The sequence below is a fragment of the Cupressus sempervirens genome, chromosome 8, assembly GCF_028749045.1.
Source record: "Cupressus sempervirens isolate cs-2001-9-10 chromosome 8, ASM2874904v1, whole genome shotgun sequence".
NCBI classification, from domain to species: Eukaryota; Viridiplantae; Streptophyta; class Pinopsida; order Cupressales; family Cupressaceae; genus Cupressus; species Cupressus sempervirens.
The window spans coordinates 587,644,442-587,660,391 of NC_143125.1; positions in this window are offsets into that span (position 1 = coordinate 587,644,442).

The following is a 15,950-nucleotide window of genomic DNA, read 5'->3' on the forward strand; positions in this document are numbered from 1 at the left end:
ATGACAAATTTTTTTTGCCACTAATGTCAAAGGGGGATATTGTTGATCTTTCTAGTTATTTTTTTCTATTATTGTCAAACACTTAGCCATATATAAGATAGAGTTAGTTAGTCATCACTAGGACTGAGTTACTCTATATAGGTCGAGTCATGTAAAGACTTGTAAATAATCCTCTATATGCCGAGCTCTATAGGAGCCAAACAAGTCTTTGATCGTCTAGTATTCCCATACAAGCCGAGTTCACTAAATGATGAGAAAACATAGCATATGGATGCCAAGTCACATAGAAGGAGATGAGTTAGTTAAGGCTGAGTATCAATAGAAAGAATAGTTACAATGGAACATCAAAAACATCATGTTTCGAGTAACATAGTATAGGCAAGAATGTCCAAAATAACATGAACTTTGAGGTAAACTATTTTGAGTTGACATGTAAATAAAATTTAATGATTGTGGAGTTTGTTACAAAGGTTGTTAGGAATTTTTACATGGATCATCAATTCCTATGAAGGGAGGACAAATAACTAGATAAAGAGGCAAAAAGGGAAACATCTATATTGTTGATCGTATTCTAGATGATTCTACATATATATTTAAAAGATAAATCTAAACCCTATTCAAGTATGGTAATGGTGGATGTGTGAAGTAAAGTGAAGTATTGTGTATACTTATGCAAAGGAATTAGGTTTTGGAAGCTACAAGCAAATTTGTGAAGTAATAGAGTTTAGCAAGCTAGTGAAGTAGTGGAGAAAAGTAAAGATATATTAGATAAGGAGATCATATCAAAGACTAGAAGGAGAAGATCTATAATCAACATTGATAGTTTAGATTGAAGGATTAGATACTGAATCATTTTGGAAAAGTGAATCATGGTAGATTTCTTAAAAGAGTCCTTATTTTTTTGTAATTGTTATATCATTTAATCAAGGTATACCTAATAGTCTTTGTAAAGCTCCTGACAGGGTAGACCTTCATAGGGTAGATCATCAAAAGTGATAAAATCTATAGTCCTAACATGATAACTTTATTACTACAACAATGAATATTTGTGGGCATCATCCACACCCCAATTTTACCTTTACCTTGGAGGTTTTCTAGGTAACCAAGATCTCTTTGTGTTAATTTTTTTACATTTTTATGATGATGGATTTGGTACATAGTTAGATCTATTTCAACATTTGAAATTTTAAGTTATGCAATGCATAATCTAGATATGGGATGGATAATGTGGTGAATGCAGTCAGGTTGTTTTGAAGGTAAAATTTTTAGTGATCTTGATTCACCCCCCCCCACTCAATATCTTAGTTTCCCAATAAAATTTCAATAGTTAAGTTCCACCTAGTCAAGTGATTTACCTCTAGCCTTGTTAAGAAATTTATCATGTTAAGAGTAGCCTTGTTAGAGGACTTAGAGAGCTAATTAAAGTTCCACCCTAATAAAGGATTTATAATAAATGACCTATTAGGATATACCTAGTAAGGAGATTTTATTGCTTCAACTAATAGAGAAAAACATGTAGAATGATTTTTTGACTAGCACATCCTTTGCTTGTCTAGACCCACTATAACACCTACATACACTTTAGTCTGTTCCACACAAACCTCTAACATGATCATACCTTCACACTTCAATTGCACTACAATCAACACAATAATATTTTTCCTTCACCAAATATATAAAATTATGTGAAGCTCTAAATGTTTTATTTCCTTAAAGGTTTCCTAATACATTACCTTTCATTTTCAAATACATTGATTGTACAACATGCATCAATACATACATATCAATGCACACAATGAATTTCTTTTACCACATTCTCATATAATTAATCTAACATTCAAATACATTTTGACAAAATAAATCCTTTTATGATATCCATTACACACTTGCATCGATACTTTGAATGCCAAATCATCACAAACAATCCTTAGACATGTCACCATGTCATGTCAACCTTGACTAATTTCAATAACTCATCCTTTAGAACACTCATAGAGTTACTTTGGTTTCAAATTTGAAATGTCCTCATTCTAAAATATTTCTTCTTTTTTATTTTTGTCTTCATCTCCTATGATAGTATTGAAAATAAGTTACTCCTATTTATTTCATTCTTATAGTACTAAAACTCAACTTTCTCTTCCTTATCACTTGTTCTTCTACTATCTTTACACTTTGTTCTATAACCAATTGGTTCAATTAAGCTTTAGATATGTATGATCAATATCATCATAGGGTATATCTTCTAAAATCACTGTATCATCACCTATTTGTTCTTGTTCTTAACTGAATTATTAATGGCTAGATATATCCTTCTTGACTTATCCAATGACTTGTAATAAAATGAAAGATTGAGGTAGGATAGGTTTATCCAGTATTCTCCCACCAACTTTATCTTATTTCTATTTATCTAGTTCTTCTTGTGAAACCATTATATATCTCCACTTTCCCATAATGATGACTTGATTTCTCACTAAGCCAAAAATTTTTGGTTTCTTGTTCAAAATCAAGAAGAAAATGTGTTTTCATGTTTAGGGTTTCTAAAAATATAGTCATTCTCCAAAAAAAACCTAAATTGTTTCCCACACCTTATAGTTTGCAAGGTCATTCATGAGTTGATATACAAGTAATAAATAGGGATATGATATAACTTTGGTTATACGTATGAATTTCCATATCTCTAAGTTTTTTCTTTGTTTTGTATGTTATAAGTTTGTGACCCTAAGTATTTTAAGTTGCAAAGTTGCAGAAATGTTTTGATCACTAGATCTCTCCATTATGTTGTTTAATCATTTTGAGGACCATCAAGTTGAGAAATAGTCAAACACAAGGTTGTCATGACATCACAGGGAACATGGATATCATCAAAGTTAAGGTTGCGAAGTGGAGATAAGCTTAGATTCACGAGGTCACAACTTGTGGTTTACTTAGTAAATTTTAAGTTGTGAAGCTATGAATTATAGCTATGGTGACCAAGATTTAAGTTATTGATAAATCTCCTATGGTTAAAGATAACATGAGGTTAGGGTGAAGAAGTAGAGATAACTAATGATCACAACATTGTAGGGTTAAATCATGAGTTAAGTTTTATGGATGCAAAGCTGTGAAAAGGTGATAGTTAGATCTCAAGCAGTGTTCAAAACATTGTGAGGTTAAAAGATGTCATGTTGGTGACTATTGTGAAGTGGAAAAAGGGTTATAGAAAATGTTTTTGAAACATCATGGGTATGAAAGATGTTAAGTCATAAACTATGGAGATTCAATGATGGGTCCAAAAGAAAGGTTTTGTTTCTTTTCAAGGTTATAAAGTAAGTTAAGAAGGTAAGCTATGATGAAGAGATAAGTGTTTTCATACCTTCATAGGTTTTAAGCCATGGTAATATTTTAAGGTAGAGATGTTGTGATAAAGGGTTGAGTAACTATGTAATATGGATCATTGGGTCACTGTAGTTGATAAGATGGATAACTTAATTGCTGTGATGCTACGAGATGGTTGAGTAGTATAGTTTGTTATTTCACAAGTCAGTTATAAGAACTTTGATTTGAAGTTGCAATGGAGCAACAATGCTTGTTTTGATAGTTAATGCTACATCTCCATGGTGATTAAACAATAAGCCCTTAACTTTTGTGATATTGTGGAGAAAGTTAATTAAAGGTTTCATTGCTTCATGGGTTTATGTGGTGAAAAAGAAGACATTGTGGAGAAGTAAAGATTAGTGTATAACGCAACATTATAGGGTTAAGTTAGTGGTTAAATAATCAAGAAGAAAAGCTGTGAAATGGTTATAGTAACCATTTTCACATGGTTGTGGCCAAAAGAAAAGAGAGCCATGAAGTTGTCAAGAACTAGAGAAAAGAAGTTAATTCCTACATTGCTACATTCAATTTTAAATGAAAAAAAGAAGATTAAAGAACATTTCTAGTATGGAAATAGATGATGAGCTAGAAGTATGAACAATATAAAGTTTGAAGATAGGAAATCTTTGTTGGAATTAAAGATAGAGTAACTGAGAGGGGGGGCGAATCAGTTACTAACAAAAATTAATCCACAAATCCCTTAGATGGCTTAATGATCTAGTTACTACTTTTACTTGGTAAATTAAACTATTACTTTCTTTACAAGCATTCATGCATGTAACTGAAAATAAAGTGAACACAAGAGACACCAGATTTAATGTGGAAACCCAATATGAAAAAGACCACCAAGTAACTAGTCACCAATTTTTCACTCTTCTGAAGTGAGCTCTGTTAGGAGCCAACCCTATTAAAGGTTACAATACACATTATTAGGTGTGACCCTATTAGAGGATTTAATCACCCTATTAGGAGTGGCCTTGCTAGAGGTCTTTAGAACAATTCAATTGAACTGTCACCTTGTTAGAGGATTTACAAAATGGCTATTAAACCAACTCTGTTAAGAGATTTGAAATCACTGTTACAATGGTTAGAAAGCAACAATAAATTGACCTAAATAAGATGTAACTGAATTTGCTGGATATAGGTATTTGTTCAGCATCATTAGATCCTCCTTGATCAAATATGACTTTGGTTCTCCTCAATGATCTCTGATCATACTTCAAATTCACTTCCACAATAATCAGTCTTCATATCACATTAACTTCTCATACCTCCACACACCATACTACTTTGAATTTGCAACTTGACCTCTTACTTATACCATTTAGTTTGTCAGGTCAGCCCATTTACATGTTACATTTATCAATAATCCATTTATCAGTCAGCTACAAATATTACTCTTAAACAAATAAACGTTATTTCATAAGACAATGAAATCCTTTATTGGCTGACCCTACTCGATAAATACTACTTCTGGAAATTTCTTGAGTTAACCATCTTGACTCAGTTAACATTGTAATATCCTTAAAATCCTTTGGCTATCGAGTTTTCTCGATAAGAATTGAATCCCTAAGTATGAACTGCTTATTCCAAATTACCTTTGATGACTGAGTGAATTTGGTAAGAACTGCTTCAGTCACATTTTCTTCTATTACCAAGTGAGCTCGATAAGAACTACTTTTGTCATATTTTCTTTGATTACTGAGTGAGCTCAGTAAAAACTAAATTTCTTTGATTACCTTGAAAGCTCAGTAACCAATTGTCTACTCAGTAGACACTACAAACTATCTTTACTAACCTTTTGGGCTTGGTAGACACTGTCTATTGCCTTGCTGACCTTCTGAGCTCGGTAGACACTATTCGATGACTGATATGACTTTTGTGTGACATCAAAGACAACACACAATTGAATAATTGTATCCAACAATCTTTTGAAGTACTAGAAAGATTTCGAGCATGCCATTTGTTAGAGTACTTTTTGTTCCCCTATATTTTTCAAACTTTTAGGATTAGGGTTGAGTTGATGTGATGCCATGCCTATGTCTAGATTTCCCTTAAGGAACTTCTCCTCTCATCTATCCCTTTATTTGCACCTAGGTGGACATTCAATAATCTAATGCATTTTTTCATATTAGGTGATTAGGAAAGGGAGGGCAAGTCTATGCATTTCCTAGATGAGATGGAAGTTGTTTTGAAACCCTAATGCTTTGATCAAGTATTCATGGTGAAGGAAAGATGCACCTATATTTAGAGAAAAAGGAAGTAGAGAATATTGATGTCAAGGCTAGAGGATATGATCAAAATCATGGAAACAAGTTAAAAGGAGGAGCATTCAAATCCAATACTAAAGAAGAGCTCAAATATCCAACAATGATGAAAACCCTAATAAAAGGTGGCAAGAGCAAAGATGGAGTTCAAATCAATGATTTAGAATACATTAGAATATCCATGTCACTAGTTGAAAGGTCAATCACCCTTGGAGATGGATTCCTAACCATTAGATTAGGATCAGATCAAAGGTTTTCACACCATTGCAAGAAACTAGCTAAACTCTCAACTTTATGTTACAAAGTAGTGATAATCCCTAATTTTCAACATCACATTTTATATTCCATATCATGAAAGGTAAGTCAAAAGCTATGAAAATAGACCTAGAAAGTTAAGTGTGCAGTCATCACAACATCACACAATTAAAAGGGGAGTTAAAATCTTAAGTTGTGAAGTTGTGCACAAGGTGATAGTTAAACTCAAGATGATTACCGCAACATCATGAGTAGAAAAAAAGTTAAGACTTTTCAAGTTGTGAGGATGTGAAGAATGAAATGACAATTAAAGCTCAAACGATATCACATCATTACATGCAGTTAAACTTGACTTGAGATCAAAGTGGCAAAGCAACATAAGTTCTTTATTGCATCATCACTGGGAGTTAAGAGTAACCTGAGGTTAAGGTTATGAAGGAGTGAAAGTATGTATCATAGCTTCATAAGGTTAAATGATGAGTTAGAATTTTAAATTGTAAGCTTGCAGAAAAGGAAATAATTAACTCAAAATAGTCATCACAACATTGCAAATGTTAATGTTAACTTTTAAATGTAAGTTGTGATGGAGCAAAGAGAATAAAATGGTTGTCAAAGGAGGTGAATCATTATTCTAACTAGTGATTTCATCATAATAGCTAATAATGCAGTTAAAGGATTAAAGCTATGAAGCTACAAATAGTAACCTAGATTATCAACGCATCTTGATTGTCTAACAAAGATTAGATCAACACATGTCACTTTCTTGCTTTATAAATTTATACAAAAATTGACCAAAGTGAGAATGCAAGCATTCAACTCATGGAGATGGTGAAACTAGAATTAGCTATAGGCCACAAAAAAGAATGCGTCAAAATAAGTTGTCCAAATGGCATGCTCAAGTTGGTTAGAGTTTTTGACTATTATAAAAGATCTTCATTTTATGGAAGGCATTGATCAAAAGAAAATCAACGCCTATCACTTTCTCTCTTTTCAAAGATGCATGAAGAATAACCAAAGTGAGAATGTGAGCATTGGACATGTGTCTTAGTGGTCTCATGATCAATAGTCTCCTAAGAAAAAGTATAGGAAGACATCATGCTAAAGGGTTTAAGCTTGAAAAAAATAGAATTAAAAAGTGCCATGTGTCAGGAGAAGGTAAAGGAGTTTTCTTTGTCAATACATGAAATATTAATTATGACCATCCATTAGGCATTAAGGAAAGATATATCAATGATGGTAATTTAAACTTGGCTGTCTATAAGAATATGAAGATGTAGTTGATGGTGTGAAACAAAGATTGAATGTTTCTGAGGGCAATGCAAAGATCACATAGGCCATGGGTTGTGTCAAGTGTTGATAAGAAATGTCAACGACCAAGATCATGCCAAAAAATCATGTGATGCTTCATTAAAAACCTTATCTTTATAGTTTCTTGTTCTCTCTCTGATGTATGATTATGTAATAGGTGACTATTTGTTTGTCCTATTCTAAATGGTTCAAGTGCTTTGAAATGTAATAATGAATTTTAATGTCAAGGTATCTAAAGGCCTATAAATATAATTTTCATAGTTAATACAAGGATCAACAATTTTGTCCAACTTTCCCCCCTACATTTCCAAATGTTGAATGAGAATCAAAGAGTTAGATGGAATGAAGGATTTGTATGATGTTTGCAATTAGGTAATGTGATGTTCTGATTCCATTTAGGACTATCATGCCTAGCTTCCTTTCATTATCTCCTTTAGATGAGCTAACCTTGCATCTTAGAATAGTTTCTATGGTATTGTAGGAAAAATGCATTTTGAGCTATTAGTTCCTTGCCAGATTCCATTTCACCTTTCATGTGCATCTCTGCTCTCTCTCTAGATTACATTTGAGTAGGACTAATCTACATCTAGATAAGAGTAGGAGTAGTATTAGAAGGGCTTTAAGGTAACTTGTGATATACATTCCATTGGGTATTATAGGTTACCCAAATATTATCTTGCCTAGATTGTTTGTGTTTGCAAATAATCTAGTTTATCCTCTTCTTCTCCTAGGTTAAGAGAATACCCCCATCCCAATGATCTATTAAAGACACAATTCATTGCATTTCTTTCATATCAAAGAGTTGTACCTTATAATTTAGAGGGAAGTGATATATCACATACACTAACCCATTTTTTGGTGACATCCTTTTGTTTCCTCATATTCTGGGTGTTTAGAGTCAATGTAAAGACAAGTTAGAGAGACAAACTAGTAACCAACACCATTTTAATTCCATTAATGCCACACTCTGATTTGTAGAAAATAATAAAAGGAATATAGAGATAGAATTTTGTTACCAATTTTAGAGTGTTTAAAATTTTATAGCAGAAGTGAAGTTGCAAAGAAAATTCTAGTAGATAGAGTTTAGTAGTGTTGTGATAATTTGAAACAATGGCACAACAGGAAGGAGAGTTAGTTGCACAAGCCCAACTTGAAGAAGTTTTGTCAAGTTTTTCAAAAGGGAAAAGCCCTAGCCCTTTTACTGAAGAATGACTACATTTCTTACCAGGATCATCAAACCCTCAATCTACAAATGACCATGCTTTCAGGGACCCATACAATTTTTGGATAGATGAAAAGGTTCTAGATAGAAATGAGAGAAAATTATTTTGGTACTTTTATAAGAATAGGCTTGAAAAGGTTCCTATATCTAACCCTTGGAATAGAATCTAGGAAAATTGATAGTGCCTGAGGTTTTTGTTGATATTGATTTGATGAAGGCTTCGATTAAAGCATATAATCCTATTAGCAAATCATTTCATAAGAAGGATAGAAGTATACTCTTCTTGTTTGATAAGGAGAGCTTTTGACTTAGGGGGACCTATGTCATTGTTAATTGACTTGGAAAATTTTAATGTGAATTTCAAAAACCATAAGAATTTGTACACTGGTAGGACCATGCTGAGACACATTCCAAAGTCAAGAAAGGAACAAGGAGATATACCAAAGAAGTTGGGAGATTTTGTGTCTCTAGGGAATTTCCAAAGATATCTTCAAAATACAATTTTTGGTTTGAATGAGGTCTTAGGTTCATATTGGACGATGAATGCTACTGGTGGACTCTATATCATGGCATTGAATATTTAAGAGCCACACACCAATGTTGGGTATGACTTTGTCACTTACATAATCAATTGCATTCATGATGAGATTGTTGTTGCCTAGGAGGAAAGATTGGATGATTTCAAATTTCATCATTACTCTCCGCTAATGCATTTGATTCTATACAAGAATGTTGGATACATTGATCAAAGCTTCATGGAAAGAACATAAGAAATGGGAGAAAATCTACTTGTACAATGATGAGCAAGGGTATGGAAAATATTTTACCCTTATCCAAATACTATTTAATTTTACAATGACTTTGTATTCCCTATTTTAAATATGTTGGGGGCTATGGTAGAAAGGGTTCCTAGGAGTGTTAGAAAAATAATAAAACCCTCTAGATGCTTTGATGAAGGAAAATAGTTAGGGAATGATTGGGGTAACATTTTTCTATTCGAAGATTACATAATTATTATGATTTTTGGGTGCCCTTAGCCACCACATCTTCTCCCTAAATTTGTTCTAGAAAGATTAGGAATTGTTGAGTTCTTTTGGTAGCTGATTTAAACAAATAGGGAATACTTGGGCCGTAATGTCAAGAAAGGTGCATTCTTAAGTAGATGCTCCAAGTTTGGGGATTTCAAAATAGGTAAAAAATGCAATTGAAGAAACTGATGCATTTCTTAGAGATTACAAATTGCCTACTGCTCCTACATGAACATATGATCCCGGTAATGTTGTTAGAAATGCTTTAAAGAAAATACAGGGTTACAACTTGCCTATGAAAAAATGTTAATGGGAAGAGGATGTAATTGTAGATTACCTAGATGATAATATATGTAGAGAAAAAATGATGAAGTGGAGAGATATAATGAGTTTTGAAGAAGAAATGAGGAAAATTGACCCATCTTTTAGAGAATTTTATCATGAAGAGGGCTATTGGCCAAGGTTTAATAAGTGTATTGATAATTTTGATGAGATTTTAGCTCAAGTTCTAGAAGATATTAAAAAAAGAGTCAATCCAGAATCTCTTGAACCATAAATTGTAGAAAAAGTGAGTGATGATGAAGAACAACTAGAATGCTCAACATGGGCTAAACAGAGTAGGAAGAAAGTAAAATTGGTAGAGATTCCTCAAAATCCAAGATAGAAAGCCTTGTAAATTATGCCAAGGAGTAGTCAATATTTTAATGATGCAAGGCAAAGCTTCCTGATGGCATAGGCAACTACAGATGAGTAGAGATAAAATAATTTAGAGATAAAAGTGAGAATGGTAGATGACAAAATTATTGAGGCCATAAAATTTATGAATGATTAAAAATTCATAAAAATAAAATACTTCAAAATATTCTTGTTCAAATTAAAACAAAATGAATTGTCCTTGCAATTGAAATCAAGTGACTCCAATGAAAAAGTACGAAGATGGTCAAGAGGATAAAGAAGTATGATCTTGAGAATGAGAAGTTAATTGTTGATGAAGCAAAAGAACTGATACAAATAAGTGGTATGATTATCTTCTTAGGATGGGAAATCAGTTCCTCATTCCTATTGGATCAAATGAGGAGGGAAGAAAAACTTGTTTCCTTTGAAGATGTTAAACAATAGGTGGAATTGAGAGGGTCTAGTTATAACATTGATGCTCAAACCATAGCAATATGGAGCTTGGAACCAAAGAATAAAAAACCAACTCTCATGGAAATAAAAGAGTCCCCTAGTGTGAATACGATCTTTTGGAATGTTCATTTTACATGCAACAGTTGGATTTATGGATTGATGACTTCAACATCTTTTCTAGGAAAGAATAGAATTGATGTACTAGAGGAACAATTGTATACAACTATGATAGCTAAATATAAGGAGACATTATGAAGAGGAGATGAAAATGATATATGTCCTATAATAGAGGAATCTCTAGCTATAAAATAAAATAGGAGCATTAAAAAAAACTGCTAGGCATGCCACTAAAGTTTAAGAAAAAGGTATGCAAGTAGAGGGCTATACACCATATATAGGGGATATGGTAGGAAAATTTATGGCTATTGATAAGGAAGAACTAGAGTCAAGCAAAGAAATAAAAATTAGAACTATGAAGAAGTTGTTGATTCACAAGATAAATTCTATAAAATATTCTTCACAAAATATACACAATAGCTACATTGTCCTAGAGGGAGCTGAATATCAATGTTTTGAGGAAATTTCCTTATTATCTCCCTTATTCACAACATGGGGGCATAGTTTTTTGAAAACCTTGTACCCATGTTCACATAGAAGAAAGATTTTTCAAAGGGGATGATTGTTTCTGTAAGGAAATTGATTCATAGGGTCAAGGAATTAAATGGATTTTTCCTAGGGAAATTGTAGTTAATCCAAAATAAAATGAAAGCAATAAACACATGAAATCCTAATTTTGTACCTGGTATTGTTGATGAAAATGGAAATTTAAGAGACTAGTAGGAGTGGTCATCTTCCTTTGATGATATTTTTAAGCATGTCAAATTTATTGCATACTATAACAATGAGGCATATGTCATGGTAGTATATGACATGATCGATGTTTTGTATAAGTTGGAATAAGAGATGCGAAAGGTAATTGTAGAGGTTAAATAAATAATATATTTCAAATAGAATAAGAACTTTGAGGAATTAAACATGATCATAGATACAACTTGGCCAAACGTTGAAATTGATATTGTAATTTGGGAGGTCATAGTTGGCATAGAGGCCTTACCATTTGGGGATAGTGATTAAGAAGTTGAAATCATAAAAAAAAGAGGAAGAAAGGAAAAAAATAGAGAAAAGAAAATGATAGTGATAGGTTATTAAAGTACACACATGTTCATCTTGGAGACGCTTGAAGAAAAGTTACCATCTGTTAGTTTTGGAATTGCTTCCCTAGTTTTTTCTAAGTGCAAAGAATGTTTCTAAAAAGGAAATATCAAGAGTCTTTGTACTTAATTTTTGAATCAAATTTTGATAAGTGTCCTCCCATCTGAGACTTGTTGTAGTCCTTGTCAATAAAATGATTCCCAAGATGTGGAGTGAGGGTCTAAGTCCTGTTTTACTTTAGTGTTTATGCTATTTATAGTCAGTCTAGTTTTTATGCCAATTATGTGTTAACTCAATTTTTGTACTCTAAGAATATAGTGGATGTTGAATGACAAATATGTTAAATTCTGAGTTATTTTGAGTTTTGTATCAAATATGTATTTTTCTCAAGAAGATGAATTCAAGAGGAAGTTCAAAATATCCATGTCTTTGAATTCTGTCTCCATTTTCATATCTTTGTTGCTTTGAGATTGAGTGAGCAAAGTTCATTTCAATTTAATACAATTGGGATAGGTTGTACGTCAATTCACTATTGTTTTCAATTCAAGCAATTAAGTAAATGCTTCTATAAATTAATAGGGTTTCTAAATATATGGGAGGGATATCATAAGAATGGGATTTATGGTTAACAACTAATAAATTTAATTGCAAGACAATTAAATATATCAATATTTATCGATATGACTCTATGTAACAATGGATAAGGTACTAATCATCAATTGAGTTGCAAATTGAAGTAGTCATTTAGTTGCATAATTCACACTTAAATCAAAATAAATTGTTTAAAATTTGTAACAAAGAACTACACATTGGTCATGCACTTATTGTAATAGATTTCTTTGAGTTTATGGTTGGATTCTATAAACCAATAGTTGATTACAATTTCAAGAAGATATTAGACCATTTTCTTCTATAATGGATAAATATTGGATAAGGAAGATCAATAAATGAGTGACAAATTCCCTAGTTGTACCCACCTTGGCCATGCAAAGCCTAAAGTGTAGAAAGCCCTTGTGTTTTCTTAAGTTGGTCCAAATTTGATTAAGTTTTTTCTGAAAATGGAAAATAGCCAACCCTTAGGCATCCACTTTTTTTTGCATCCTGGTGTTATTTTAGACCTATTGTTTAAAACACCAACACATAGTTTCATTATGAATGTTATGAGTATCTCCAATCATTATCCTTACAACTTTGGTTATGATATTGAAATCTTATTTCTTAGCTTCAATGAGTATCTCAATATCTTCTTTACTCAATTTAAAGGTTATCTCAATAAGTTCTCTTTCCATCATTTCCTTAGTTAGGTTCAATGAGACTCTCCATCTTCCACCAACTAAATTGTAGATCTTTTTGGATATTTGTCCCATAAAGTTCACTTGGTGTCCTTTTATAGCCATGAATATATCTGACAAATATTTCTTCTATTTTCCTCTTGTCCTTTTCATCATAAAGTTTAGAGTTGCATTTAATGTCATTTAATCTTCCATTATTTATTATGTCCTCCACAAAAATTTCCACATTAGTATATGTAGACCTTTCACTCTCCTTGGATTCTTCAATTTTCTTTTCCTAAATAATCTAAATGTCTCTTCTTATTGTTGGTCCCTTTCTTCACCAAACTTTTGTGTTAGAGAAAAAGGTTAGTTTAATTTCATTAATTAAATTACCTTTTCTCCCCTCTTAATATTTTTCTTTATGCACTTTTAAATTCACATTTAATAATTATTTAGTAATTATTAAATAGCATTTACCTCTTAGGTTAGCCTTTGTACCTTTCAGGCTACCCTTTTTGGGTTACGATCTCCTACTATAAGGATATATCATTTGTAAGTATCTCCCATCTTTTCTTTATTTGAGAATACATTTGCATATTTTTTAGAGAAAACCCTTGCCTCTCCCTGTGTTTTTCTTCTCGGTCACAAGTTTTCTATATGCAATTATTCAAGTGCCTTATGGATTTGTTTTGTTTATTGCTCAAATCCTTCATGGTATCAAAGCTAGATCTATTGTAGCTTGTTTAGTTGTAGGTCTTATATTGGTTTTGATAATTTAGTGTCAACACATATAAGAAATTTTCTTAGTTGATGCCGAGTTACAGTATGTGTCAAGCCAAAAATTCAAGAAGTGCTAAGTCATTTAGATGCTAAGTAGATAAATAGTGTTGAGCAAGTTTTAGCTACTGAGTGACTAATAGATTCTGAGCTAGTATATGTGCCAAGTAAACTATAGGTGTCAAGCAAGAAAAAATTTCTATATGTGTTGAGCATCAGTAATCAGTAAGTGCCGAGTAACATAGAATCGATATAAGAGTTTGTGCCCTCACAAACTAAGATGTAAACCATTTTTTTAGTTGACATATGATGAATGTCAAAGGATTAAAAGATAAGATCAAATCTATTCGATTCCCTATGCAATCAACATGTAACCAATTAGAAAAATGGAAAGATTTGAGTGAGAAAGATGGATGAATCTCAATCATAGATTCATACCTAACCCTAAGTCATGAAACCTTTTTAAGGAGGTCAAAACCCCATAGTTCAATGAATGCAAAAGAGAGTATGCGAAAAGAGAATGCATGCAAGGAGAGAATACTAGTGAAGTTTGAAGGAAGTGAAATGGCTAAAAAGACTTAGAAGAAGGACAACATTGCAGCATTAGTTAACAGAACAAAGTATCAATACTTTGAGTAGAATCATATTAGATCAATGAGGATTAGATCAGAATGGATTGAACATTGATCTAAAATAACCAATTAAAGATTGCGAGTTATCAGGTCAACACATTCTAGTATACTTTCTAGCCATTGTATTAGGAGAAAGAAAATCCTATGATGATAGGTTGGTTTAATAACCATTTTGTAAATCTTTTAATAGGGTGACATTCCAAGTGAGTGTTTGTAAAATCCTTTAGATAGGTGCACCATTAACAGGGTGTTGGAGCCTTTAAAAGGGTAGGCCTTTCAAAGGGTAGAACATTGATGATGGTTAAACTTTGTAACCTTGACAAGTTACATATTGCTATAGTGATAATTTGTGGGTGTCATTCCCCACCCCAGTTTTACCTTCTCATTTTGGAGGGTTTTTGGGTGATCAAATATTGTGTTGTTATTTTCATGCATTCTTTTACTTTCATGTTAATTAGAATGTTTCATGCATGTATTGATTTTAGTTAAAAGTTTTATAGCTTAAAGTTTGGTACTTCTGATTCACCCCCCCTCTCAGAAGTATTCTTCCCACTTGTAAATTCCAAAAATTGGTATCAAAGCCAAGTTCTTACAAGGAGAATCCTTATAGCTTGAAGAAAAGATCTAGAAATGGAGGTCTACAAGCTTGGGAAGATTATAGAGAATTAGAAAATTGAGATACATCTCATTCTACATTCTCTAGAAGAAGCTAGGGAAGAATTGAGGAAATCCCTAAAGAGAAGAAAAGAAATCACCATAGCTGACAATGATACATAGTACAAGGAGATTGACACCTCAAAAGTGTTTGCCAATGGAGATTCTAAGGAGTTCGATGTAGCAATTTCAAACCTAATGGAGAAGAATAGAGCTCAAGCAAAAGAGATTAGATCTCTCAAGATTGAGCAAGAATCTCAAGCCATGATGCTTTGTGAAGTGATTGAATAAAAGAAGAGAGCTATTGAAGATAAAGCTATGATAGCAGATGACAAGAGAAAACTTGCCAACATACTAGAGGAAAATTCAATTGAGCTTGCAAGAGTTTCCAACATGTAGCTAGACACCCTAAGCCAAATGATGAATGCCCATCATGAACTAAATGTCAAGGACATTGAGATCTCCACACTAAAGATGCAGAATGAAAAATTGCAAAATGAATTGAGAAGAGAGAAGGAAATTGTAGAGAGCCTCAAAAAACCTAATGAAGCTATCAAGTACTTTGAAAAACTACTAAAATCAGCAAGATCCAGTAATGACACTTCAAGACTAGGATACACTAGCACTGAAAAAGGAGAGTCATCAAAGACTACAAAAGAAAGAAATAACAAAGGTAAGAATACAAAATCTACTTGTAATTTTTGTGGTAAATAGGGACATACCTCTAACATATGTAGGAGCAAGAATTCCAATCAGCATGAAAAACCTAAAAAACATGGGTCACTATCACAAGTGCAATAAGCAAGGTCATCAGGCACATGAATACATAACTAAAACCA